At 42.6% G+C, this 26006-nt stretch overlaps 1 non-coding gene across 1 annotated transcript; it reads left to right on the forward strand.

Moving 5' to 3' along the window:
• Positions 1-4701: 4701 nt before the first annotated feature.
• Positions 4702-26006, forward strand: LOC100459868 (uncharacterized). The gene is made up of 4 exons (XR_010138885.1): positions 4702-4762; positions 7334-7458; positions 7964-8115; positions 25701-26006. It is a non-coding gene; the product is annotated as an uncharacterized LOC100459868 (transcript).

Here is a 26006-nt window from a genome sequence, read left to right on the forward strand (position 1 = left end):
AGACCAGCTTCCCCGAGCAAGAGGAAATTCTTCAGCAATTGCCTTCAGAGTTCATCTGCACCATTGGCTCTCCTGGGTCTCCACCTGCCGGTCCACACTGAGACTTGGACTTGCCAGCCTCCATAATCACATGAGCCAATTCTTTATAATAAATTTATTTAAATACACGCACACACGCACACACACACATACACACGCACAAGCATGTTTGATTTCTCTGGAGAATCCTGACAAATTTAATTCTATGAATAGAGTAAAAGTCTCTGTTAACTTATAATAAAGTTCCTGTTCATTTTAAAATAAAAAAAGGTACTAATGGCCCCTGGGTTGAGTCCTTGACCATCATATGCACACGTGCTTTAACCCCAAACAGACAGCTTCACCCTTCTTTCTTGTACAGGCAAAACGGCTTCTCATCTTTGGAGTAGTCGAGAGCCTAGGTGCTGGATCCAGACTCCCTAGGTTCAAATCCGAGCTCTGTCACTTGGTAGCTTTGTGACCTTGGGCAAACCACTTACCTACTGTAGGCCTCAATTCTCTCATCTGTAAAATGGCAAAATAAGAATACTCACCACATACGATTATTGTGAAAAGTAATGACTTAATGCAAGTAAAGCGCTTAACAAATTATCTGGCACTCAGTAAATGCTTGTCCCACTTAGAATAGACCTGGTTTGTCTGCAGTGATGAAACATCAGTCTGCTCAGAACTTGGCTAGAAATGCTTAAGTAGTTGAGTGGAGCCTTAAAAGAAGCAAGTAAAAAAAAATTGTGCTATGTGCCTGAAGGAGGGAGAAATGAAATCCTTGGCAAATAGAATGAATAATTTCCCCAGTTACTATTATTAATACGTATTATGTGGCTAGCTTCACCTTGTTTTCTTGCTCAGGGAAAATAATTTCTTTGAATATTGGATTGATGCTTCTATCAAAAAGCATCTTCTCTGTCCTGTTTAACAGAGAAAACATGGCTCCCCTCCTCCAGTAGTTAAAGCCCTGAGCTGGGTCCTCCAGTGCCCAAGCAGATAGCATTTAGTATCTTGGGCTGTTATCAAGGAGCTTCTTTATAGAAGCAATTACACCTTCGGTGGTTGGGGGTGGGGGAAATAGTTAAAATGCAAATGTATCAGTATTTACTAGTTTTTGGAGCTCACGTCTCGCGCATTTCATTCTGAACTTTTTGCTCAATGCCTCTGAAATCACCCTTGCTAATTTAGGCCCCTCGGAAATAATTCCACCAAGGCAGAAAATTGGCAGTCGAAGAAGTTTCATTGGCCTTTAGATCATTTTCTTTCTTAACTTGTAATTTTCTGTTGCTTTCTGTTCTCCACTGACTTTTCATTTGTCCATTATATTACATGTGTAGTGGCAACCTTGATTTTGATACATGATCTACACTCACTTAGCAAGAGTTGATCCATTATGTGGACCGCTTCTGGGAATATGTGGACTGTGTCTGTCAATTTAAGAATGCTGTATATGGACACATAATGGGTATTATAAATAAGTTTTAAAAACCTATGCACACAGATAATGCACTTCAGGGACACTTTAAATGGATTTTCCTTGTTTTTAGCTGAATCCCCAATAAGAGTCTAGGTATATTATGGGTAAGTGATCTGTGCCCTTGATAACCTTAAAATTTGGAATTTTTGTACTGAATAAGATTCATGCTAAGCATTTAAGGGCGGTCTATTGGATTCATGGCAAGTGTTATCTATTGGATTCATAAGATGGATCTCGGGGAACTTTTTATAAATAGATAATCCCATGTGCTATACCTGTGAGATTCCTAGAGCATAGAGATAATCGCTTTCATCATTGCCATTTATAAATGTGAAGAAAGTCAGAAAACTCAGTGAGGAGCCTTAAAGAACGTCTAGGCACCCAACTCTTGATGCATACAAGCTACCCAGTGTAAGAATGTGCATCTTATGAATACTGAATATTCAGCATTGGTTGAAAGTTGTGTGGGATAATCATGTGATAGTGGGAGGAGGATGGCGTTTATTATTTGTAAATATGATATTTAATGCAACCCAAGTTTTAATTTTAAAGCATTTCTCATTAGTACATCTTCATATGAAATTTGAATAGTATGAAATCAATTATGCAGAGGAAAAGTACTTGACTATTGATAGGAAAAAGGAATGCTGTATTAGGAGTCAGGAGATGTAGCTGAGTACATACTCAATCTGTGACTTTCAACAAACAATTTTTCCTCTCAAAGCCTCAGTCTCCTAGATTGTAAAATGAAAGAATGACACTGGATCCTGTTTCTAGGTTCCTTTGTACTTTCAAAATCTTTAAGAATCTTTTGTTGTTGTTGTTGACAAAAGGATTTAAAGAGTAGGGACAAGTGACCATCCATAAGTGGTGAAAAGAAAAGTTAACCCAAGAGATACATAAAGTGGGGAAACAGCAGAGTTAGAGTTGGAGAAACCAGGGAGTGAAGTTGAGGGGTGCCATGTTCCCTCTAGATGACTCTTGAAGGGTCGGTTTCTCTTCTGTAAAATAGAGACCATAGCTCAGAGGTTTGTTATAAGGATTAAATGAGATAATGCATAAAGCATGCTTCCCGGAATAAAGAATCATGGGAGTGAATAAGGAAGAAAGGAGATGGAGGAAGAGGAGGGAGAGATAATGACTTAGAAAATGTGTGATTAACTAAGTAATTAATCCTTCCAAAACTTTTACATTCAGCCAAAGCACATTTGTGCATACAACTCTCATTTGTCTACCTTGGAATAATCAATTTTGTGAGTTATTCACAGAAGATGAGTGAACTCAGCCAGGTTTTCTAATACTCTGCTACCTTCTTGTTCACCTATTTTCTGACTAGGAGGCATGTAACTCAAGTTTTCATCAGCCTAAGCCCAACCACATTTTGGAGGCATGTCTGCGTCACAAATTATCTTGGGCTTTCAAAAATCAAAAATAAACTACTTTACCAAAAATCAGTGCCACTCCATCACTTTGGTTTCTCTGTGCCTTGTGCACCATTATTGGCATGAGGAGTTGTGAGCTAACTGTGCCACATTTTCAGGAGCCTTTGTGCCATCCTGTTTCAGCCCTTGACAGGTGCTCCTGCGGGGTTCTCCAGCTTTCCTTTTGATTTCCCCAGGATATTATCATTGTGGCTGGTCAAGGGAGGGGACATCCTGAGAAAATCAGCTAACAGTTCCTCCTGGAAAATTCAAGCTCTCTGATTAGAGGGGCAAGAAATCCAATTGATATGTATTTAAGCACTTTTTATAGAATTCCCGCTATGTGCCAGGTGCACATAGTTCCTAGGTAATGGGATGCAGCAGCCAACTAGCTGACCAAGTCCTCTTGAAGCTAACATTTTAGTGGAGAATGTAGATAACCCCTCAAAAAATTAATAAAGAAGAAATAAAATTTTTGATAATGGGATGTATTATGAAGAAAAATAAAAGCAGGGGAAGGGGCACTGAAAGTGATGGGGTGGTCTGGAAAGGTCGATCTGAGGAGGTGATTTTTGAGATCTGAATGAAGTGGGAGAACAAGCCATGGGGAGGGATAGAGAAAAAGCAATGGAGGCACAGAAAATATTAAATACACAGTGGGTGGAAACTAACAATTAACTTGGCCAATGCAGCTGGAACAGGGTAATGGTTGAAGGACGGAGCCCATTCAGGTAGGCAAAGGTTGGAGTTTCAAGACCTTGTCGGCTAAAGTAAGGGGTTTGGATCTTATCAGAATGGAGATGGTAATCTATTGAATGGTTTTGAGTTGGAGAATGATGCAACTTATTTGCATATTAACAAGATTACTCTGACTAATATATTGATAACAGACTGTCATGGGACCAGAGTGGAAGCTGGTTAGTAGATGACTGAAACTGTTTAGGAGAGAGAAGACCGTGCATTTCACTAGAGTAGTTACAGCAGGGGTAGCATAGAATAATGGGATTCAGTACATATTTTGGAGAAAAATCCAGCCTGACTTTTCGCTGTGTTTATGTGGGATGTAAAGGGAAAGAAGGAGTCAAGGATAACTGCTAGGTTTCTGTTTTTAGCGACTGGGTAAATGGTGGTGGTGTTAACTGAGGAGATGAGGTGCCGTATCAGTGAGGACTCATGCAGGAAAAAAGGAACCACTCCAGGTGTATTAAGTATGAAGTGGTTTAATAAAGGGAATCAAGTGCTTTCAAAAGCATTGGATTAGCTGAGGAAACACAGCTTAGAGAAGGTGCCCAGTAGTATTTAGTTCTGCTGTCACTGCTTGGGCCAGTGAATTCAGAAGTTGTTGCTACCACTCAGATTAGGAAAGTAAAGGAAACTAGTGCTGCCCTACAGCACTGAGAAGAGTAACTGGAATGGATCACCCAGAAGCTACCGCAAAAACTCTTGTCTGCCAAAGCTTTCATGTCCTACATTGATGCATGGGGAAGAAGAGTATGTTCTGTGCTCTTTCATCTTTGAAATCTCTCACTAGTGCACCTCGTTAGCAGAATACAGCTGCAACCAGAAACTGAAAGGCAGAAGAGTCTGACAGATAAAGTTTCCAGCCTTTCAGCTGACATTGCAAAAGAAGGCATATAACACAGGACAGAGGAGAGCAATAGAATCTTGTAGGCTAAGGGGGAGATAATAAAACATTTGTATTGTTATGTCATAAATCTGTGTGTCTATTGGACACCCAAGCAGAGGTGTCAAGTAGAAAGTAGAATACACAAGTCTAGGAATCATGGGAAAGGTCAAGGATGGAAATATAAACTGGGGAGCCATTAGAACATAAATGGTAATTAAAGGCATGCAAGTAGAGAGTATTACCTAAGGAATAAGTGTAGATAGAGAAAGGTCTTAGAACTGAGCTCCATATGCTTCTGGAAAAACTTGGACATTGGGGAAATTAGGAAGCACTTCTAGGGTTAAAAAGACTGAAGGCCATGCATGGTGGCTCACACCTGTAATCCCAGCACTTTGGGAGGCTGAGGCGGGTGGATTACTGGAGATCAGGAGTTCAAGATCAGCCTGACCAACATGGTGAAACCCTGTCTCTACTAAAAATACAAAATTAGCCAGTCATGGTGGCATATACCTATAATCCCTGTTACTTGGGAGGCTGAGGCAGGAGAATGACTTGAACCCGGGAGGCGGAGGTTGCAGTGAGCCGAGATCGTGCCATTGCACTCCAGCCTGGGCAAAAAGAACAAAACTCCATCTGAAAAAAAAAGAACAAAAAGGACTGAAGTTGGGACTGGGACCTGAAAGAAGCTCAGACAAATGGCTTACATATTGCGGTCAAGACTACAAGAGGGCTTAGAGGTCAGGAAGAAGAGGAGATGCCAGTCAATGCAACTGACAAGGTGGGAGAATAATCTACAGAGTATGGTCCCCTGAAAGTCAAATGTCAAATACTAATGAGAGTTGTTTTGTGTTGTTTTTGTTTTTGCTTTTGTTTTTGTTTTGAGACAGTCTCTTTCTGTCACCTAGGCTGGAGTGCAGTGGTTCAATCACGGATCACTGCAGCCTCCACCTCCCGGTTCAAGAAATTCTCATGCCTCAGCCTCCCGAGCAGCTGGGATTACAGGTGTGTTCCACCATGCCTGGCCTGATGAGAGTTTTTGTTTTTGTTTTTTAAATTAAATTAAATTAAATTTTACATTCTGGGATACATGTGCAGGATGTGCAGATTTGTTACATAGGTAAATGTGTGCCATGGTGGTTTGCTACACCTATCAACCCATCACCTAGGTATTAAGCCCAGCATGCATTAGCTATTTATCCTGATGCTCTCCCTCATTTCAGCCCCTTGCTGACAGACCCCAGTGTGTGTTTTTCCCCTCCTTGCGTCCATGTACTCTCATTGTTTAGCTGCCACTTGTAAGTGAGAACATATGGTGTTTGGTTTCCTGTTCCTGTATTAGTTTGCTGAGGATGATGGCGTCCAGCTCCATCCATGTCCCTACAAGGGACATGATCTCATTCCTTTATATGGCTTCATAATATTCCATGGTGTATATGTACACACTTTCTTTATCCAGTCTATCACTGATGGGCATTTGGGTTGATTCCATGTCTTTGCTATTGTGAATAGTGCTGCAGTGAACATATGCATGCATGTATCTTTATAATAGATTAATTTCTATTCCTTTGGGTATATACTCAGTAATGGGATTGCTGGGTCAAATGGTATTTCTGGTTCTAGGCCTTGGAGGAATTGCCACCACGTCTTCCACAATGGTTGAACTAATTTACCTTCCCATCAGCAGTGTAAAAGCATTCCTATTTCTCCACAGCCTTGCCAGCATCTGTTGTTTCTTGACTTTTTAATAATCGCCATTCTGACTGGCGTGAGATGGTATCTCATTGTGGTTTTGATTTGCATGTCTCTAATGCTCAGTGATGAGAGTTTTAAGAAGATGGAGTATGAGAGTTCAACACTGTATTTGGCCAGATGGAAGCTGTAGGACACCTTAAGCAGAGTAGTCTTCAAAATCTTGAATGAAGTGGATGGAGGTGGGTATAGAGAATGTGCAGTGAGCAAATAAAGTGAGAATTTACACAGTTCTTTGGACTCATTGTGATGTAATATAAAGAGAGCAGAAAAAAAGAGCAGCAGTTGGAAATGATGTAGAATCTGGGGAGAGACCTTTTAAAGAAAGGTGATATCAAGGCTTGTTTGTGGACTGAGAACGATGTGTGATCTTGGAAGTCAGCTTGAGAATGGAGCAGTCAAGACACAAATTGGTTGGCAGGTCATGATCAACATGAGAGGAATCTCTATCCTGCTTCCAGGCTATCCTTGGCACTGTGATTTTTAATAAAATTATGCACTGACTTTGCATTCAAAGAAATTACTGGACAGTCAAAATATTCACACATATGCAAAAATTGAGGAGCAGTTTCCCATAAAATGTAAGCAAGAATAATAGTTATTTTATGTTATTTCTGTAAGTGTTAGTGGCAGTAAGTAAAGAATGAATTGTAAAATTGTGACAGGGAAGGTAGAGGAGTGCTTTTTGAAACCTATTTTCCATTAGATCTTAAAGAAAGTTGAGAACATAAATTTGTGGAGAAGTGAGGGTGAATATTCTTAAGGGAGGCAGAAGCAAGGTTTAATAACAATGCAGAACAAGGGATCAGCAAAACCTGTTGAAAATGTCAGAAAACTTAGGGGAAGCTGGAGCAGAGGGTTAGAGTTGGGAGACCTGAGTGAGGGTCTTGGCTTTCACTCAGTGGGCAGTCAGGATCCACCTAATGTGGAATAACCATGGGGTTCTGGAATGGGCTGATACAGTGACACATTTGCCCATATTAGTGGATCCATGAATCATTTTCTACAAAGTCATCTTGTTTTGTTTTTCAGACAAACCTTGGAAATCAAGAAAGTTCTGGAATGATGAAGCTGTTCATGCCAAGACCGAAAGTGCTGGCCCAGTATGAGTCCATTCAGTTCATGCTGTGACAATTTTCTTGGAACTCCTTTTTATTGTTAGTTCTCATTTGTTTCCATATTTAGTGAACGTACATTTAATTGCAAAGCTGTCATTAATAAAAATTCTTATAGTATCTCACTGCACAAACATCTTTCGTGTGTGCTAGGCATTTTCAAAAGCGGAATCATTCTGTATCTGATTTGCATCATCTTATTTAAACCAAGACAGTATTGGCCATACTATCTACCAAAACAGGCTGTAAGAAATTACAGTAATTTTTGCAGCTATAGGGTAACAATCTATCTCTTCTGGGTTTCCAGAAAGTGTTCTGCTCTATCTGATTTTAAGAAAACTGGGACATTGGTGGGAGGATAGTAGTTGGGAAATGCTTCTAGGATTAAGAGGATTGAAGTTGAGACTGGAGGTAAGCTTAAAGGAATGGCTGAAGTATCCCATCAAGACATCATAATGTCATTAGAATGACCATGTTCTCTTGTGAATCCTCACCAATGGTATAGAATCCTTTGATTTCAATTTCTACCACTCTGGGAAACCCCTAGGCTTGTGCTCCTGGTGCATCAGCCCATTTCATGGTACGTTGAAGCATGCCTCCCTGTGGGATTGCTGGATTCCCAACCCAGTGAGGTAATGACCAAGCAGCGTCTTCAGAGGAAGGATAGCTGTACAGCGTGGTGAAGGAGTCAATGAGAAGGTAATTGGTGCTTCACCTTTTCTTATTTTCTGTAAAGTAGGGGAATATGAGTCTTCCACCATGTGCTTTTATGTTTGTTTGTTTGTTTGCAAGCAATCAAAATTCTTTAAGCTTCTTGGAGGATGGGATTTTCTAGAAACTGAAATTTTTAGGGGTGGTTGGGGTCTAAGCAATCCAGAGAAATATGGATGCAAGCTCAGGGGAAAAGGTGAAAGGTGCTAAGGAGGAGGTAGAATAGTCTTATAAAGAAAAGGCACACACATACATGCACACACACACTGAGACTCACACAATCTTGTTAAAAAACATTACAGCAAACTGGAGTTCTTAAATCCCCAGTGCATAGAGCTTTGGGAGGGTAATTCTGTTAACTTAAAGAGAAAGGGTAGTCTTCTGTAATGAATGCAGTTCTTGTGCATACTCAGCTACTGTGCTCTAATAATGTCTTACTGAGCTTGAGGATCTGTCAGGCAAAATATGCTGATCTTCTGTACCCTGGGAACTTTCTCCAAGTGAGGTCACACTGCTGCCCAGCTCAGTTCTAGGACTGCTCTGGTGATGCGATTTTATTCCATGTCCGGTGATTTAGAAAACACAGAGTTTTGAGTTTGGGCTCCTTCTAATGAATCTATTAGTGGTTGTGGTGGGTTTCATTGATTTCTTCCTGATGATTTGTCTTCTCTTTAAGACTGGTGCTATTTGCGGTTTAGTGATATGTACTTGTAAGGATTTGGGTCTGATGTTTGGTCCATCAGCCAGATCATCTGCAGTTTGGGATTCTTAGTAATCTAAGACCCAATGTCTGACCCCTTCTGACCTCATTCTGTACATGCTGTTTAGTTACAGTATGAGTTTGGTCCTTAAACGTTCCAACAGCCACTGGGCTTTCAACAAATGTAAGTGAATGAAAGACAAATCTTTCATGTGCAGATTTGCCTGTCTAAAACACAGAGTTAAAAACACCTCTCATTCCCTCCTTAAAATTATATGCTTGGCCTCCTTTGAAGCCAAGGTATGGCTTTTTCAAGCCAGTTGCCCTGTGACATGAGAGGTCAGCACCTTTCTGAAGACGGTTCTCACTACTGCTACACCTTGTGCTGCTGAAAGCAGCAGGAGCTCTGCGGGTGAGTGTGATTTCTCTGTAGCTGCCCAAGGCAGGGCCCTGTATCCTATGGTTGCTCAGGGGGACTCTTGGGCAGGAGATGCCTGCAGATCAGCTTTGTAGTGACCTCCACCATCCTGGTCTCAGCCATTTTTCCTTGGCACCATCCAGGCCGAGCTTAATGCAGCAAGGACCAAGATGTCCTCATCCTCAAGCATGCCTGCCTCATGCAAATAGAGTGAAGCCGGCTCATTTCCAGCATTTTCTTTCTGACATTAAATGTTTTTCTGGCAGTAGGTTTAATATTACTCTAGGCAAAACCCTAGGGTTTTACACAAATCATTTATCATTTGGACGTAATTGTCACCATTTAAGTACCTCCAGTTTCTACATTATTGAATGAGACACTGTGGCCCTCACCCTTCCATCAGGATGGATTGGGTGAAGGGTCTTATCTAAAATTCCCAGTGCGCTCTAATTGTCAATCAACAATTCAAATTAAACAAGTGACCTCCACTACCTACAGGATAGACTTGGTGCAAGTCTAGTTTTAGTGTGAAAAGCAATTTCCATATAGACATAGACCATAAAGGGGGCTCCTGTAAGGGTCTGAACAATAGGTCATTGTATGTGACTAGAAAAGTGGGGAGAAAAAAACAGAGAAATCTCCCTATGGGTGCAGTGTTTTTGGTTTTATAGAAAGAGAAAAACAACTCTTGTTGAATCAAATCATCAGGCACAAAAAACAAATGCTGCAAGAGTAATTATCCCTGGAAAAACTCAGTCCTGAGGGCTCTCCACGCCATAGGTTTCCTGGTGCCACCTGCAGCTCATCCCAAGAAAGGGTTGGAGATGCATCAGGAGCCTTCAGCAAAGGGGAAACACTGTGCAGCAGGGCTGACTTGGTAAAGAGGCACCCCCAGAGGAATGCGAGGTGCAGCTTCTCTCCCTTTCCTTCTTGGCATGTGCTGAGAGCCCATGACCCCAGGATCTTTCTGCGATCCTTCCCCTCAGGTTGCTTAGACAAGGAACTTAACTGCACTTCAACTACTGAACAGTAGAATGGGGTCCTAATTGTAACCCTGTCACGGATTTTGAAGGATTTAATGAGACAATCCATGGGAAATGCTTAGCACACAGTATGCCCCCAAGTCAGTGAAGTTGCTTCCATTCCCAACCTCGGTCTTCAGTCCCTGGTCATCTCACAAGCAACTAAGGACTCAACATTAATTCAAGGGACAGATCTGATTGCAGGGGCCTCCAAGACGAGGGAAGGTCCTCTTGGCCACTAGGGGGCACTAACTACATGGAAAACAAGCATTGAATTTTGGGGACTCGCTCCACTGCCCTGCAATGTAAATCCTGTAACTCATTTAATTTTCTTGGAGTAAAGTTTGGGAATGGTTGATGCAGATGGTGCTATTTCTGCTTGGGAAGGTGGTTACACTTACATATCAAACGAAGAAACTTTTCTTAGCTCCTCCCTGTGACTCACCAGCTCCAGCTATTATGAACTCATACTTTAAAATATTTTTTTCTATTCAGCCCCATTTACTTTCAGTCCTCTTTCTTCTGTATTCTCCAATTCCTGGAAAAATAGACAATATCCTTAGTTGTGTGGAAGAGGAAGAAGAGTTATGTAGAAGAAAGAAGCGTCCTTACTGTAAAATGTTTCTGACTTTTTGAGCCAACCACGTCTGGATCAGATTTTTCCATCTAGAGTCATACTTTTTCATAGCCTTTTAAACCTGGCTCATGAGAGGAAAGAGAGAGTGCAATGTCCCTGAGATATCTAGGAAACCATGGAGAATTTGTTATCAGAATTAACCCTTATTGTTTTGAAAGTAACTAGATCCTAGGAAGCATGAGATACCACGGGCTTCCCAGAACCCATAGCAGGTGAGAAAGAACTGGAATACAGGGTGAGGTGTGATGAATTGAACTGCTTTTCCTGGAACACAGAATACAGCCAAGGTATGAAAGCTGTTCCCCAGAGGGGAAAAATGTACACTGGCCAATGAGGGTGCATCCAAGAACCTGTAGGCTTTCTTGGGCATTGATTAAAGTAATATGCCAGGCATCACCTGCTTGAGAATTACTAGAGATGTTTGTCAAACCCCCAGGTTTTGAGCCCTAGCTCAGAGCTCTGGAATTAGACTATCTTGATGTACATCTCAGAAATATGCAACTACTTTGAGGTGGTTTTACATTTCCTAAAATTTAAGAACAGTTGCTCTAGAAGATAATAATTCTACCTCCACTGACACTGGAAATACACGTAAGGATGGCTCTGCATGTCCTTCATCACAGCAAGTTGACATTTTCTAGAATCAGTGAAAGGAATTATTGCTATAAAAAAATCCAGTCCAACAATAAAGCCCCAGATGATCAGAACTGTTCATCCCAAAACTCTTCATGTCCCAGAATTGCACATGGTGTCTGGGACACCTGCTGGAGTGGATTCCTGTGATCGGTGACCTCCCAGTTTGTGTGCCAACAGGGCCTAGAGCTGCAGGCAATGCAGTTGCTACATGGTATCTCAATGTCAAGAATCAACAGTTCCATGGAGCCAAGAGGGTGCAGGTTGGCAGTGGTGGGGTGGGGGGATCTGTTTGCAAGACGGTGTCATGGAGCCTTTCTCTGGCATTGAAGGAACAAAGACACAAGGGCACAAAGGACATGGCACTTTGTGCTGCTGGCACTGTTTCTACATTGAATGACCTCCCCAGGAAATCCCCACTGAAACACAAGGTGAGTTTTGCCAGATTTAAACAAGATAATTCCAATGAGTTTATCAGGAAGTGGAAATGGAGAGCTACATTGGAAATCTGTTTTCAGACATCCTGTGTCCATTTCTGTTTCTGGAAACCACTTCTAGATGAAACTTGGACTCAGTTCATCTTCCCTTTGCTCTACATTCTCTGATCTTCAAGCAATAAAACCAACAAGGTTGTATTTCGCTGGACAAGACCCTCACCTATCAGCAGAAACAGAAAAGCAAATCCTCCTCCGAAACACTCAGAAGCTTGGGGAAGTGGCCCATTGGATGCCTTTTTCTAGGGCTGTACTGTGAGAAAATGTCTTTCATTGCATCTACCGAATGCTCAAAGTTACTTCTCATTGAGAAGAAATCATATATTTGACAAAACTGTGAGTGAACACTAAAGAACCTGTCTTCTGGAACATACCTGTGAGGTGAATCTTTTAGAAAGATTCACCTACCCTCTCAAGGAAAGGAACTCATGTTTGGTGTGTGGACTGGTGGGATGCAGGGCAGGCTTCATCAGTTTGCGACTTGTGCCACTGCACAGGGGCCCATGCTCAGAAGAGCTTTGCGCTTGGTTTAATGCCCTGATGGCACCATCCTGAAATTCTTTTTTCTTTTTTTGTTTTTTGAGATAGAGTCTCATTCTGTCACCCAGGCTGGAGTACAGTGGTGCCATCTTGGCTCACTGCAACCTCCGCCTCCTGGGTTCAAGCAATTCTCCTGCCTCAGCCTCTCGAGTTGCTGGGACTACAGGCCTGCATCATCACGCCCGGCTAGTTTTAGTATTTTCAGTAGAGACGGGGTTTTGCCATGTTGCTCAGGCTGGTCTCAAACTCCTGACCTCAAGTGATCTGCCTGCCTCGGCCTCCCAAAATGCTGGGATTACAGGTGTGAGCCACCGCGCCCAGCTGGCCATCCTAAAATTCTTAATACTGTGTAAACAAGGGTCCTGCATTTTCATTTTGTCCTGGGCTCCACAAATTACACAGCTTGTCCTGGTAGGACTGCATGGCAGGATTTGGAGAGCTCTGGATTTAAAATTGGCAGTCTTGAATCAGATCCCGCTCTTCTACTTAGTAACTGTCATCTTAGACAAGTGATAGCATCCTCCCTCCCAGCCTGAGTTCTCTCATCTACAAAACAGAATTGCTAAACCTTTCTGGTGGGATTGTTGTTAAGAGTGAGTGAGTTCACCTGGCTTATACAGCTAGCCTTGACCCTGGCATGAAGTCAGTAAATGCAAATAATTTGTACTCAATTTAAGTAAATTGCATGTTGTTCTTGAAATATACGGTACCTGCAATTTAATACAACAAAATATGTATTTCTTGAGTTGCTCTTACATGTACTATGCAAAAGTTCATATTTACAATGCATTATCATGGCTAAATCATAAATATGGGAAAGTCAGTTAAATAAGACTTTAAGAGAAGAACCCAAGTCTAGGCACCTAACACTTATGAGGCATTTCTCATTGAGAAACCGCATTATCTTTTATAGCCTCTGGAGACTCAGAGCCTATCCCAGGTTCTTACACATCCAAGAACAAATGTGTCCTGAGCAGATGAATGAAAGAGTAAATGGACCCCTCAGGAAAAGAGCGTTTTCAACACCCTGAATTAACCTCTCAATATTCTTCTAACAAGAAAAAGTGTTAGGACGCTGGGGCCTTAACATTAGCTTTCCTACTCACTGAGTGATCTTGACAAGTTACCTAAACTTTTATTTATGTATTTATTTTTGAGACAGGATCTCACTCTGTCACCCAGGCTGGAGTGCAGTGGCAGGATCACAGATCACTGCAGCCTCGACCTCCCTGAGCTCAGATGATCCTCCCACATCAGCCTCCCAAGTAACTGGGACTACAGGGACACCCTACCATGCCGAGCTAATTTTCTTTTTTTTGGAGATGGATCTTTGCCATATTGCCCACACTGGTCTCAAACTCCTGGGCTTAAGTGATCCATCCACCTTGGCCTCCCGAAGTGATGGGACTATAGGCATGAGCTACTGTGCCTGGCCATCCTAAACATTTGGACTTCAGATTCATTATTTGTGAAATGGAAAGTGAAGTCATCATAAAATCTCTTTCACTGTATTGGAAGGAAGATTAAATAAACTTATAATAGGTGAACACTTTTTGTAAACGCTACAGTGGTGTACAAATGGGATGTGTTAACTTTATATACTGTTGTTGTCAGTCCAGTGATTCCCAAAAGGTGACCAGGGAATCCTAGCTCCTCAGGGATAACAAACAAACCCAGTATCCTTTTTATCCTCAGGACTTATCAGAGCCTTTGATGTGCTAATGAGCACTGGAAAAGAGGAACATGGTTTGTGGCATTTCCCAAATACGTTTGTCCAGAATCTTTTCTCAGAGAACTCCTTAAAGGATTCGTGTTTTACTGGGGCACCCACTGGAAAACACTGGGCTATCATGTGGACTGGGCCTACATGCGTTCATTTGGTAGACATGGTGCCCTGCTCACCCATCCTCTTCAGCCTCTCTCCCTTGTCATGCAGACACTGCTTTCCTGAAGAGTAGCAATGAGGAGATGGGAGAAAGTAGATTATCTGTTTCTTAGCTGGCTCTTTACCTCTCAAATAACCTTCCTCTTTGGGGCATTTTTGCACAGTTCTCTCTAGATTTAATGCATTGAGGGCAAAATAATTAACCCAAGACTGATTGCTACAGTTATTATTATTGTTCTCCTCCTCCTCGTCCTCCTCCTTTTCCTCCTCCTTCCTCTTTCTCTTCTCCTCCTCCATGTCTTCCAACTTCTCCTTCTACTCCTGCTTCTCCTTCTTCTCCTTCTTCTTCATCTCTGTCTTTTTCTTCTCTTCTTCCTCCTGCTTCTTTTTTTTTAAACTCAACTATGTGATGATTTCTTCTTTTACAACAATTTTATTGTCATAGTTTGCCATAGTTTACAAATTTTCAATGAAATATAAACCTTAAAATTTAAAATATTGCTCTAAGAATTTTTAAAAATAGAGTCATCTTTAAGTGCAAACGGCCATATTATTCAAATTCAATTTTGAAGTTTATGTTTGTACCTTTCCTGGGGTTAGGGGCCATTTTAGAACATGGTAATCGTGGACAGTATCTGATGGTACCGGTGGCCATTTCAATAGCTGTTAGCTGCAAATTCAACAAGTATGGGATACCTGTCTCCTTCTTGGGACTTTCATGGCATACCCCTTTTCCCAATAATGCTGTGTGGTAAAAAAATAATAATAATAATGCTGTGAGGTTCAGAGAGACTGAATAACTATCAAAAATCATGTAAAAAAGATATATGACAGAGTTACTATTTGAACAAAGGTTTTTAGACTCCCAGGTATTCCCTGCAAAGAGAAGGTATGAGGAACAACCCCCTTTGTCTCTGTGACCCCACAGCAGCCTCTGGGCCCCCACTTTCTGATTCTTCCTCCTATTCCTTTTTGTCTTTGATCTGCTTCTATTTCTCCTCTCCCTTTTCGTCTTGTCTTTTATCTGATCCATGTCAATCGTGCTCTCCAAGATGAACAACCTATGATCCCTCGATTGTTGACAATCTGAGAACATTTCTTGCCCTACCCAGGACAGAAGGAAATGACATAAAGAAAAACATTTTATTGATTGGGTGAAATGGGATTATTTTTGAGCTGCTCTGTTCAACATCAGTGAGGCTGTTCAATAAAGAGAAGAGAAAACCTGGCATAAAAGAAGAAACTGGGCTTCAGCTTTGCATGCGTATACGTGTTTATTGCAGCACTATTCACAATAGGAAAGACATAGAATAAACCCAGATGCCCATCAATGGTGGATTGGATAAAGAAAATGTGGTACAATACACCATGGAATACTATGCAGCCATAAAAAAAGAAAATTATGTCCTTTGCACCAACATGGGTGCAGCTGGAGGCCATTCTCCTAAGTGAATTAGTGCAGAAACAGAAAATCAAATACCACGTGTTCTTACTTATAAATGAGAGCTAAACATTGGGTACCCATTGATATAATGACAGGAAGAACAGACACTGGGGACTCCAAACACGGGGAGGGAGGGAGGAGAGTAAGGACTGATAAACTACCAGTTGAGTACTATGTTTACTTCCTGGGTGACGTGTTCAATTGAAGCCAAAACCTTAGCATCATATCCATATAACAAATCTGCACATGTACCCCCAGAACTAATATTTAGAAAAAAATAAGAAACATTTCCTCCCAGAGACAGTGTCCTAATGTGGTTTTATCAGAGTCAATTCTTCCTGATGGGAGATAATAAATAATGGCATCTTATCCAGAAGACTTCCTCAAGTACCTGAAGTTTACTGTGGGAACATCTGGGCTGTAGCCCCTCCTTCCAAGGAGCTCTGGGATCAACTTCTGAGAAGCGTGAAGTTCAAATTCAACTTTAGCCTTGTTGTGCTTGTGTGTGCACTTTCACATTTATTGTTAAGGGATTCATGAGTGGCTGAGGAGACACAGAAGACTCCCTTTCTTTGTAATGTACAAAAAACCATAGAGAATCAGTAAATGCAGATGAACAGGAGTATAAAGCACTTACCGTTCTTATGGTTCAGAAGTTTTAGAACAGGCACATCCACCTTTACTCAGCCACAACCAAGAAGACTGGAATTCAGAAGCACAGTCGACTTCTAAGCCTGCCTTTCTCATCATGTTGTCTCGCACTTCTCCCTGGATAAATAAAGGCGACCTGTGCCCTAGCATTGATAGTGATGCTGGGGACAAAGTCAAGCTCTGACAGTGTTGGGACAGTCTCTGGACTCCACCTGGGCCCTGGTGCCTGAAATGGCCTGGCTGGGCCTTAGGCTGGGCCACCTTGCCTGCCTGCTTTCTGGTTTCTTTCCCTCCTGGGCCATCTGTTTTTCACCTGCCTGATGGCTGCAGTCTGCTTTCCATCTGGTCATCATTCCAAAAACATGGGAAGCAGAATATGACAAATGGTGATAAATGAAAGAAAGGAGTCACAAAGGTTTCAGTGTTGATCATCTACAGATTTACCAGCAATTATAAAATTTGGCTCTTTCTTATTCATCTGCATGCCAAAAGCAATCGATTGTAGTAAAGACCCGCATTCTTTGTATGTTTTACTTGCCAAGTCAGTTGGAGTCCAGATGGTGACACTGACCTTTGCAGAGTTCCTCATTCTTCCCAGGAAATGTATATTCGAGGAAAAGTCAAGCCTCTTACCACTTTAGTGGTACCATTAAGAGGGTGGTTGGGGAACTTGGATTATTTTAAATGCATACACACACACACACACACACACACACACACACACACCCCAAGCCTGGAACATGCTGCTTGCTCTTACCATCAGAGTTTGGGCTGGCTGGAAAGCAAAAGCTCCAAGTTAGAAAGCAATCTGTTCCACCCCTGCCCCCTCACCCTCCCTGAAGCCAGACGGCTGTAGTGCCGCTTTCTCCTCTTCAGACACACACCGGGTTGGAGCCCGTTAAATTGCATCGGCACTGACTGGACCTCACAGAGGCCCATGTTCTGTGCCCCTCCGGGCACCCTCATTGGCTTTTGGATACTTTCCTTGCTACTCCGAGTTCACCAAATGCTGTGATAGACCCTTGTAAGGTCACAAGAGTGCAACAATGAGAGAAAAAAAAAGAAGCCGTGATTCTAAAACTGAACCACACTCCTACATTATCAGGATTTTTCCATTTTCCAGTGAGAGTGGAATAGTGAAGACTTTCTGCCCCAGAGCCTGGTTCCTTTCCATGGATCTTAACAACAGGGGGAAATAGCAGACCCTGCACCTGCAGGAGGAAGAGGGTCTGGGGAAAGACAAAGCTGGGATTAACCTCATGCTACTAATTATAAAGAACGATTGGAAGGATCAGTATCACCCAAATTAGCTATTTGCCAAACACTGCATATCTATCAACTGATAACCACCCTCTTATTATTGAAATAATTTTGTTTTCATAAATCCAGTTCTAATTCAAGAAGATGCCATTTCATGCGAACTCCGTCAGATTACAGCTCTCCAGGCACAAGGAGTCACTGGCTAAGAATCAAAGCACATGTCCAGATTTCCTCCTCACTTTTCTTCTTGGTTGCTTATAGATGCAAAATTCTCTTTCCTTCCTTCTCCATTCTGTGGCTTTAGGGATTTAGAAGAACAAGAGCTAAATCCTTTCTTTGTGTCAGGGTCCGTAACAAAGGCTTCACACATCTTAACACGTTGAGTCCTCAGAGCAAAGGCATGGAGAGGGATATACTATTATCATCCCCATTTTACGTATGAGGACATCAAGGCACAGATAGGTTAACTTGCCCAAGGTCACAGGCTGGTATGTGTGGGTTTGAACCAAGGCTGTGGAGCTCCAGGATTTGTGCTCCTAAACATGTTACTGTGGTCCCCCTTAGAATGTAGAGCAAGAGTTCTCAGCTGGGGGTGATTTTGCATTTGGCAGGGGCCCTCTACTTTAGCACTGTCTGGAGACATTGTTGGTTGTCACAGGTGGAGAAGCACTCCTGGAATCTCGTGAGTGGAGGCCAGGCTGGAGATGCTGCTAAACATCCTCTAATGTACAGGGCAGCTCCCCTCAGCATAGAACTCTCCTCCCTCAAATATCAATAATGCTGACATTGAAAAAAACCCTGATGAAAAGAAAACACCAGACACATACACAGAAATGTACACAGATGTATAAATAGTAAATCAATCAATCAATCTATCTCTATTGATCCACCTATCTAGCTAGCTACCTATGTCTTCCTCTTGCTCCCAGAAGACAGCTAAAAGGTTTACTCTTTTGAAAGGGCCTTTAAAGTATTCACTATTTTGAAAGCTTTTAGTAGTAATTTTCATATAAGAGTTATAGAGCAAAGTGATTTACAAGTTATTGTTCCTTGAAAATATAGTGGTGTGTGTGTGTGTAGTGGGGGTGGTTCCCACTTTAGTTCCTGTGGACTTTCCCTTTGGCTGTGGAAAGTCCAGGTCATTCCCTAAGACCTTGTACCTGTGATTTTGTCTCCACTTGGCCTTTGAGAAAAAAGCTGGGCCAGGACAGGTCATCTGGCCAAGGCCAAGTTCTCATAGTCATTCTAATTCTAATTACATCCAGCTTACATTACACATTATGTTAATATCACACTCCATCATGTTACAGCAATATACATTATGTAATATATTAATAGACGTTACCTATTCTGTTATTAGCACATGACATTAATACACCTTATATTAACACACATTAAATATTACATCAATACACATTACATGCTACATTGACAGCACATTACAAATTACATTAATAACACATTGCAAATTACACTAACACATACTACATATCACAGTGATGCACACTGCCTCTCACCTTCCATATTACATGATTAACACATTACATCTTATATTTATACACATTATATATTACATTCATAATGCACTCAACATTACATAACACATTACATCCATATTACATATTATATGTGCATAATACATACTGCACACATATTAAATATTATATATTATGTTACATGTTGCATTAATAACACATTCCATATAATGTAATTATATGGAATATATGATTAACACATTACACATTACATTAATGCACATTGCACATTATATTAATATGTACATCCTGATGCCTGGTTGAAGGAAGCTCATTCTTTCTGGAGTCCCCAACTCTAATATTCCTGGTCACCTCCAGTCCTAGTTGTCACCTGCAGCTGATCTAGACAATGCTGGTTTCTCAAAGAGCTGACAGTTCCCCCAAAGGCAGCTCCCTCCCAGGCCAGCACAGGCCCCTTGGCTGCCTGGGAAGTTCTCCATGTTCTTCACCCCAGCTTGCTTCACGGCCCACAGACATCCCCTTTGTGCTGTGCTTACCCAGTGGGGTCCTGGTCCTTTGGGGTCACCCCCACAGCTGCTCTACTACAGCCCACATGGCTGACCAGGGAGACGGGTGAAGCAATGTCAGTGCTTGACAACTCACATGGCCCAGCAAGCCATTCCTCAATGCTCATCAGCACCCACAAGTAACAGGCTCTGGCTGGGTGAAGGAGATGATGCAGGTGCAGGTCAAGACAGGGTCACTGCCCTCCTGGAGCTTGGATCTAGCAGGAGAGCGGAGTAGAGGTAAGACCCATTGATAACTTGGAATTAAGGGTGATGTGCTATTATATCTAGCTGTGAGGAAAAAGATCATTTGGTTTCAATTCTTAGACCTGAGTGCTGGGCTTGGGGAAGCTTGTCCAACTCCTCTTTCCCTCCAGGTGAGTTCTGTCTTGAGGCCTCTCTTTCATTTGTTCCCCCTGCTGTGTGGTTTCTAGGTGCATTTCCCATCCTTCAGAGAGCTCTGTGTGAATCCATAAAAGGTGCTTAAAGCTTTTCACTCCATGAAGCCTCATCTGTCTCATGAAAGCAATAAATATAAGTGGACATTTGGGAGGAAATGTTTGCTTTGCATGCTCATAGCTGGATGGCTCATTTGGATGGAGATTGCCCCAGATATCCATGTAAGTCCTCCATCTTAGTAGACAGCAAACTACTGCAGCAGAAACCATATTACATTACTAACACACTACAAATTATACTGATACACACTACATATCACAATAATTCACATTACATATTACATTAGTAACATCCTCCATATTACATGATTAACTCATTACACCTTATATGAGCTGGTTTGTACTGCTCCCTATGTAAGTACCCTCTGTAATTCCATCAGGATCTCAAAGGTCTGGAGCTCAGGTTCAGCCACAGTACCTGCAATGCAATGAAATTAATGGTATTATGATAGTAATGATATGATAATATTAATGCAGGCTGTTATGCAGTACACCTACTAAGGTTCTGGGAAATAGAATCCACAAGACATGATATACACCTTATCCTTCCTTTTCCTCCAAAACACTGCCACGATCTATCAACACCATCATTTAACAGATGATGAAAGAAAGACTCTAAAAAATAACTTGCCCAAGGCCAATCAGTGAGTTGGCTGCAAACTCTCAGTCTTTCCCCAGGTCTTCATTTTCTCTATTCCACATAGTATTTAAGTCATCACCTCCTGTTCACCCCACAATGCTCAGCTCTGCCACCCCTCACTCACTGGAGCACCAGTGCTCAGGTCACCCACTATGCCTACCTTGCACATCCCACCTCTGGCTGCACCCACAGGCTTGCACTAGGCGGGGAAGGGCAGGGAAGGGCATCAGGCATAGTGCCCTTCCACAGCCAGGCTCATGGAGGGCTTTCTGAGCAGAGATTCTAATTCTGCCAACTGACCTGGTAGAAGTCCCCAGGCTGCAGCCCTGCTCTGCCCACTTCCCCTCCCATGCATAGGGACATCCACACTCCAGGTAACTGAATCTACCTCCCAACTGCAGCATTTCAGAAGATGCTAAGTGCAGGATGAACCACACACTTCCTTCTCCAAACTGGGCCACTTTTGAGAGTAAAAGAGGCATTATTAATAACTGAGACAACAGGTGGATGCTGGACATATGTCATTCACCCTGTTTGACAAACTCCTGTCGCCTCTCACCAGCAGAGGAGGCTGTGAGACCAGAAGACTTGGAAAGAAGTGGCAGGCACTGATTGTTTCTAAGGGAGCTGGGTTGGATCCTGGTTTTGTGTGGTTGGGAGGCTGGCACCTGGCAGTCCCCTCGAGCCAAGCATGATGTAGCGGGGGCAGGTTATCTTTCTTCCCACTGCCTTAGTGTCCTCAGGATTGCCTTGGGGCCACTTTTCTTTTCATCAGGAACGGAGCAGGACCACAGCTGATGACCCTCAGCCTGTCATTTTGGTGCAATCCAGGGTTTAACTGGCCGGGGAGTAAAGGGGACTGTTGCACCATTCCAGGTTGGCTGAGCCTTGTATCTCACCTCCCCACGTCTCTGTATCCCTGGGGCTAAATGGGGCTGTTTCCATGCTCCTTCTAGAAGCTTCTCCAGCACCAGCCTTCCTCCAAACCAGAACAAGAGCATTGATGTATACCCAAGAGGAGCAGGAATCAGCAGAAACACAATGGAAGAAACTGATATGCCATCTAGTGGAAACAGAGAAAGCCTCAGATGAAAACCTCAGCCAAAATGAGGCTACTCAACCAGTGTCCAGTGAATCAAGTTTCTGACAAAAGTCAGCTAAATCAAACACCTCTGTGTTTCACCCTTATTGATGGCAAGGCCTTAAATGTGACTGCTGCTCAGAAAGCCAAGTAAAAGAAAATATAATGGGGCTGCTATTGGTTCATTCCGAATCAGGCATTTTCTCCCAGGTCAGCATTTGGGGTCAGAATTTTGATTACATAATATTGTCGAAGGCAACAGAAAAGAACCATTGACTCACAGGGTGTTACAGCTGAGCTGATAAAGGACTTCAGAATTAATCAACAAACATTGAGGCAACGTTAACTAAAGGTCAAGAACTATTCTAACCACCTTATAAATATTTATTCACTTAATTCTCACAGCAGCCCTATATATAAGCACTAGCATTATCTCCACTTGACAGATAAGGAAACTGAGGCATGAAAAAGTTAAGAAACATGCTCAAGGACACACAGCTGATAAGGCTTCACACCCGTTTGGTCAGGCTCGGAAGCCACTGCACCATGCCCAAGGTCACAGAGCAAGGAGTCCAAGCAGTATTTCCCTTACTCAGAGATGTGAATAACCAGAAACACTTAGGATGTTTAGTTTTACAACTCACAACCTCCTCCCCCACCTTCCCCAAAAGATAAACTATTTTCTTTTTTTCTGGAACTTACCTAACATAACATAATCTACATAAATCTACAAAATAATGTTCATGAGAAAGGCATATTCAATTCAAGCTTATCCACTTTAAATTGCTTCTGCATAACCAACCTAGAAGTGTACAGAGTCCCTTCTATTAGTTCTTTTGATGGATTTTTGCTTTTTTTCTCCTGAAAGTGAAAAGCAGGAACATATACTGTGATTTATTAGGTTTTGCGTCTGTGACAAGGAATGCAGTCCTGGAGAGGGCGGTAATTAGCTAATGCTTCTGGAATGCTGCTTCCTTCCCACCAGCCCCTGGAGGTCAGCAGGCCAGGGGCGAAGGCAGCTTTGTCCTGCCCCTATGGGAAGTTGTGTTTCTAGACCCAGTGTCTTGAGTTTGCTTCGGGGCCGGCATCTATGGAGAGCAGGGAGCATTTGCACTCCTTGGGCAAGAGGCATGAGGAGGGGCAGCAGTGTCCTAAGCTCCTAGGGACTCAGTCTATTCTTGACCTGCCATCGCAGGGATGAGTTTGGCCTAAATGAAAGTCACACACCCTGAGCAGGTTCTGAGGTTTGGTTTAGTCCACAGTTTTTCAACCTCAGGACTATTGACGTTTTGTCGTGGGGGCTACTGGATGCACTGTGAAATGTTAGCAGCATCGCTGACCCTCCACCACTAGATGCCAGTAATGGCTGTAACCGTAATAGGTTCGCTGCCTGATGGGCAGCCAGCAAGTCAGTACACTGAGACAGCCAGTTGTAGCAGAGAAAGAGGGTTTATTGCAGGGCCGCTGAATAAGATGGGAGGAAACCTCAAATTTGTCTCCCTGAGGAGTTTTAGGGTTAGGGTTTTAGAGTGGACCAAAGTGTGGAGATCAGTGGTTGATCGAAGAGTGCAGGGTGAAGGCATTGGACAAGAAGATGAAGACGCTGTATTCTCATACTGATTCGGTTCCTCTGTGAGGGTCTTCTAACTGGTTGGTGTCAGCTGTTCCACTGGAATTCAGGATCTGAAAAGCATCTTAAGCAATTTTTTTTTTTTTTTTGAGACAGAGTCTCGCTCTGTCATCCAGGCTAGAGTGCAGTGGTGCGATCTCGGCTCACTGCAAGCTCCACCTCCCGGGTTGATGCCATTCTTCTGCCTCAACCTCCCGAGTAGCTGGGACTACAGGCGCATGCCACCACGCCCAGCTAATTTTTTGTATTTTTAGTAGAGACAGGGTTTCACCATGTTAGCCAGGATGGTCTCGATCTCCTGACCTCGTGATCAGCCCGCCTCGGCCTCCCAAAGTGTTGGGATTACAGGCGTGAGCCACTGCGCCCGGCCGCATCTTAAGCAATTTTTAAGCAAAAGCCTTGTGATTCTAACCTCAGAGATGCTCTCTATAAGAACAACAGGGATACAGATAGTCAGTGTCTAGGTCTACCTGACTTTCTGTTACAAGGAAGTGGGCAAAAGTGCAGCCTGATTAATGCTTAATTATAACTATATTTCTGTACAGAATTCTTGTTAAGAATTTTTGGGCCCAGGATTGACCTAATTATCCCAAATTATTTAAGATTAATTATAACATGGCCTTTCAGATTGTTTCAAGGGTGGAGTGAGGGGGACCATGCCATTTGGGAAGAGCCATTCAGACATGTCTAATAAGTGAACATTGCTTTTCTCTACCTTACTCAATATTCCTTACAGATTTCAGAAACAGCCTAAAATAACATTCCACACATTGAATGCATATACTGGTTCTCAGTGAGGCCTTAGAGTACTGGAAGCAAAGCTGGGAAAAATTAAAATTCTAAATCTTCTACACAGTAAATGCAAACATGAACTGGACACTCCTCATTTCTTCCATATTTCCTTTTCTACCATCTTTAAACTATTCTCAGCCTCAGATGGACTGACGCATTAAAGCCCCAGAGTGTGGATAATTTATGGAACTTGAAAAATGCGTGTCTGGGAGCCATGGACGGGGGGGGAAAGGGCAGTCCCAATCAGACCCTCAGTCTCCTCTTTGTCTTTCATGTACTCTCTAATGTCTACTCCATTGAGTGTACTCTTGGTACCCAACTCCTTTAACGGGAGAAGCTTTCAGCTGTTGCTCAGGGTATTGCTGCTCATAATGTACTAAAGCCATTGAGCACACTATCCAGGGGACCCTCACCAGCCCTCTTGGATATTTGCACTATTGGTGGTCCTGAGGTCACCTCAAGGATGAGTCACAGGAGTCAGTCAATCTTTCAAAGGGAGTGTCCATTCCCTCTGCTGGGAGATTGTGTGTTATTTGATGCAAATTTTCAATACAAACCCACTTTAAATACAGAAGACATCCCAGATGGAAAGGAAAAACCTTTTCAGACAGCTATTTTTCAATTTTGTTTCTGGAGACATAATTTTCTTCGATGGTAGGCAGAATTCTAAGATGACTTGCGCCTTGAATAATCCCTTCCTCTTGAGTAGGGGCAAGAGCTGTGGATATGATGGGATCTCACTTTGTGTTATAATGTATGGCAAAAGGGACTTCAGCAGATGCAATTAAGGTCTCTTAACAGATGAGTTAAGGTAAACGGAGACTGCCCTGGTTGGGCCTTATCTAATCAGGTGAATTCTTATGGTCTTAAAGTCTGAGACAGAAGTCAGAGAGAGGCATGTTCCTGCTGGCCTGGAAGAAGAAAGCAGCCACAGTAGCTAGAACCAAAGAGTGGTCTGAGAGCTGAAAGCAGCCTCAGCCCAGGAGCCAGCAAGAAAATGGGGACCTCAGTGCTACAATCACAAGGAACTGAATTCTGCCAGCAACCAGAGAGCTGGAAGAGGACCCTAAGCCTCAGATGACCTTCCAGCCCTGGCTCAATAACTTAGGTTGTTTTAAGTCACTAGGTCTATACGTAACTTGTTATCTGGCAATAGAAAATCAATACACCTTCATTTTATTTTGTTGCTAAATTGGATATTCACTGTATTTTCTTATTTGCTTTGTTCTTGATGCTCTGGCATCTAGGGCCTTGTTGACGGGAGGAAACCGCCCTTCCCAAGGCTTTACTATCCCAAAGATTGTAAAGGACTTGCCCTGGAGCATGCTTTTCATATGAAAACTAACCAATCCAGAGGCCTCACTTTGAACCACCTCCTCTCTCTGGCTCTTACACTCCAGGAGGCAATGTTCCTCTGCTCTGATCATCTCAGGACCAGGTACCAGACAGCTAGAGACAGCCCCTATACTCTGGAGCCTACCAAAATTCTTGCTCTAGCAGATTGTACACCTACCTAGTCTGTTTACCCTGCCTCACCTGTTCCTCCCCATGAA

Source organism: Pongo abelii, chromosome 22, assembly GCF_028885655.2.
Source record: "Pongo abelii isolate AG06213 chromosome 22, NHGRI_mPonAbe1-v2.0_pri, whole genome shotgun sequence".
Taxonomy (NCBI): Eukaryota; Metazoa; Chordata; class Mammalia; order Primates; family Hominidae; genus Pongo; species Pongo abelii.